General features: G+C 41.6%; 1 pseudogene; it reads right to left on the bottom strand.

Moving 5' to 3' along the window:
* Positions 1–2,037: 2,037 nt before the first annotated feature.
* On the bottom strand, positions 2,038–3,464 carry LOC148038575 (PRA1 family protein B4 pseudogene; annotated as a pseudogene).
* Between the last annotated feature and the right edge of the window lie 406 nt (positions 3,465–3,870).

The raw sequence follows: 3,870 nt of genomic DNA, 5'->3' as shown, positions 1-3,870 counted from the left end.
AGTAAATTAGATGCTAAATCAAAAAATATATATTTATGGGATATTCTCTTGAGCAGCAAAAGGGATACATATGTTATAATCCTATTATACGTGAATTGAGAGTTAGCACAGATGTATTTGATCAAATGAGCACCCACTATCTGAATGTGTAGGATATAGTTATAGCTAATGTGATGAGTGTGGTTGTGCAAAAAATAGTTCAACATTCACAAACATTGAGTGGGCCACAGGAGTCTCCTAGTCATGGGTCTATTGATAGACATAGGAGTGGTAGATTATAGTCACAGGTCACTCTAGTAGCTAAAATGGTTATTGTGAGGGCTACCATAGTAGTAGATGCATCAAAGGGTTGGATTTGGTATCATATGCATGTTAAAAACGTCTTCTTGCATGTGAAGTTGCAAGAAGTTTATGTTGAGCAATCACTTGGTTATGTGGATGATAGTTATCTTGATTATATATACATGCTTCGTAAGTCCTTATATTAGACTAAAGCAAGCACCTAGGGCATGGCATGATAGGATTTGAATTCTATAGAGCATAGGTTGATCACTCAATTTATGTATGTGAGGGTGATGTGGACATTGTGGTCATTGCTATATATGTAGATAACTTGATTATTGTGGATGTTAGTGTTGAGAAACAAGACATAGGCTAAGTCTATATCCTATGTATGTATAAATAAAGTAGAAGATATGTATGAAGTAACTTAAAGATCAAAAGGTATCTATCCCTTTTGAGGATACTTTATGTGTATATAATTGATAATGAAGTAGAAAAGAATGAAGAAGAAGAACGCTTGAGCCTCCATATCTTGTGCCATTGCTCCTTTCATTACATATCCACTTCTATTCTTTTTAGTTAGTATCAGAGTGGGAGTGCGAGATGGAAAGCTTAGATCAAGGAGTGTGACAAATTGAGGTCTACATCAGATTGAAAGCTTGCTATCTACCATTTAAAAAGGTTCAAATCCTCATCTAATTGACCCAAAATAAGTACATCTAATTGTAAATCCATTGTAGCTCAAATTTTGGGCATTTGTGCTTGCTTGGAATGTATTTTGAAAGCTAAAGGAGGCTAGAAATGATGTATGAGAACAAGGTTTTATTGGTCTTTGAGTTTGGATTGAGTCATGCAAAGATTGCTAGAAGCATGGGGCATACTTGAGCAGGGGGCTGCTTAACCCCAAAAGCACAAGGTCTGCTTGTGAGCAAGCATAAGGGCTACTTGGTAGAGAAAACAGGGGGTTTATGGAATAGACAAAGGAGCAAGAATAACAAGCATCCACTCAATATGAATGGATGCACATGTAATGTTTTTTCAATCGTCTTGCGTTCAAATAGTATAACTAGCATTTTCTGGATATGAAAAACCCTGTTATGTCACTTCATCAATTGTTTACGAGTACTCTACGATAGAAGGTATGATGTGTTTCATAAATTGTCTTCCATTCAAGTCCTACTTACAAAGCACTCCCACCATGTTCAAACCTAAGATCAAGCGTGAAGAGAGTGAAGACTAGCATGTCATGGAGTATAATACGATACCATGTCTACCTAACTATAAAAACAACTCAATATGCAGTGCTACAGCTCACAAATTATACCAACACATTCTGCAAAGCAAATAAATTTACCAAACAGCACTGATATACACTTAAATTTACCAAGAGATGGATAAATCTCCACCTTGGTGACTAGCTATACAAATCAAAGACTAATTTGTAGCAACCTAGGTCAACCAAGGCTGCTAAGGTAACCTAAAATGAGCACACCAACTGATTTTGATCAATAAGAAGCTCCAAGTTATAATGTCAATTGAGAGTACTGTCATCACATTTTATCCCCATCAAATCATTTAAAGTCATTATTGCCCTACTCTCTGTGTCTGTCATAAGAAAGGAAGAATCACAGACATTATAGAATGCCATCCAAGATTATAAGTTGACATGCAATGAAATAATCAAACACAGCAAAAGATTTTAAGCCCTGCTTCACCCAAAGACACGCACACAAGTTTGTAGCCCGCTAAGGAGACACATCAAGTTAAGCATCTGCTTCATCCTCATCCAAAGGAATACAGCCCGATTTAAACGGCAGTAGCAGTCACAAGTGTACAGATCGTGTGAGGATTTTGCAGTTGTACAGACAAGTTTTCTCTGTAGATAAAGCAACCATAGCTGGCTATGAAACAAGCTCTATGCATAGCACATAGACAGTAGCAAGTCTTACAGAATCGGAAACAAACAGGTATTCGTGATACATCCGAAAAGTGAACAACAAAGAACATGCTCTCCATCAACAAAGAAGGCAAGCCAAATAGATAACATTCTTCTCAAAAATGCTAGCACAGTCTTATCTGCTGGAATAAATGTAATGAAGTCCGTTATTGGAAAAGCTCAAGACAATCTATATACACCTGCAAACTACAAAATCTTACACCAATGCCCTTTTGAAAGGAAATCGGATTGATGTAGTACTTGTTATGATGGCAAACGAAGTAACAAGACCTGGGCTTCCCTCCATTCAGACTCTTGAAAAACCTGTACTGGTAGGGAAGTTATAAAGTCCTGATGCTGCATTCTCTTGTTCATCTAGGAACAAATCATCCGGCCGCCGAAATGCAGCATGCAGGAGGATCAGTGCAATGCCGATGACAAGCACAGTTGTAAGAGTAGAGCCTGCCTTTGTAAGAAAAAGAGCCACAACTGTTAATATCCCAAGGATGATCATAACCTCATTCTCAGTAAATGTCCTGTTGAACAGGACAACAGGCTCGGAGCGCGAGAAGTAGAAATAGATCCATGCCACCACCAGCAACGCCAAGACAATCAAAGAGGTCGGATGCCACAGCAAGCTCAAGCCAACCAGAATAAGCATGCAAATCAGGTAGTTCATGCGGAAGTACGCCGCATTCTTCCTCACCCTGCTCAAGGCATTCGCAAAGGAATCCGGCTTGTCAAAGGCCTGGCGATCGGTGAGCTCCGACCAGGGGCGACGGGTGGCGACGGCAACCTGGGTGGTTTCTGCGACGCGATCGACAAAGGCACGGACGGCAGGGCGGGTGGTGGCGGAGGAGGGGCGGGTGGTGCCGGGGGAGGGGGCAACCGAGGGGGGGAGATCGGGGGGAGCGGAGGCGGCGGGGGTTTTCGTCTGGGAGACCATGGCGGGTAGGGCAAGGGGGACTGGGATTAGGTCAGGATCTGTACTTGTGGCTGTTCAGATTGTAAGTGCCCGCCCGCCTTCTGGAGGTGATAGGGGGGTCTCAGAATCTTATCGCTGGTCGGATTGTCTGAGCCTGCTGGAGCCTGGATGTGATAGGGATCCGCAGGTTCTGTGAACAGGCCGTGATTTTGAGACCTGCTTCTGTCTCTGTCTCTCTCTCTCATTCTCATTCTCATGATAAATTCGTACAGAGGGCTCCTTCACACCGGTGGAGCTCCATGTCCCCACACAACATCCCCCTTCATAGCGCCCCCCCAACCATATACGTTCATGCCAATTTTATGACAAAACGGTTCCCATAGCGCTCGTTCCCACGTGACACCACAAAAAGAGTTTACAGCCTGATCGCACCCCGTAATATTCATAATGGGGGACTCCCAAAACAACAAGCCGCAATTGTTTAAGTGTGGGCTAAGTTATTTGGGTGCATAAATTATATTCACATCCAAAAATACAAAGAGTGATAAGAAACTTCATTGTGCTCTGCATCCCCTAAGACACCATAAAAATTCTATTCATGTCCAAAACATAGAGTGATAAAAAAAGCCCCACAAATTCTTGTAATGGTCCCCCGTCGTATTTGTTTTATCACAAGCACGTTTCATAAGTCTTTCTAAATAGTTGAACTATACACTTCATATGACAC

Source organism: Lygodium microphyllum, chromosome 3, assembly GCF_053477565.2.
Source record: "Lygodium microphyllum isolate KBCC chromosome 3, Lygodium_microphyllum_v1.1.10, whole genome shotgun sequence".
In the NCBI taxonomy this organism is placed as follows: Eukaryota; Viridiplantae; Streptophyta; class Polypodiopsida; order Schizaeales; family Lygodiaceae; genus Lygodium; species Lygodium microphyllum.
Note: the sequence above shows the minus strand (reverse complement) of the source record. Positions and strands in the feature narration are given on the sequence as shown.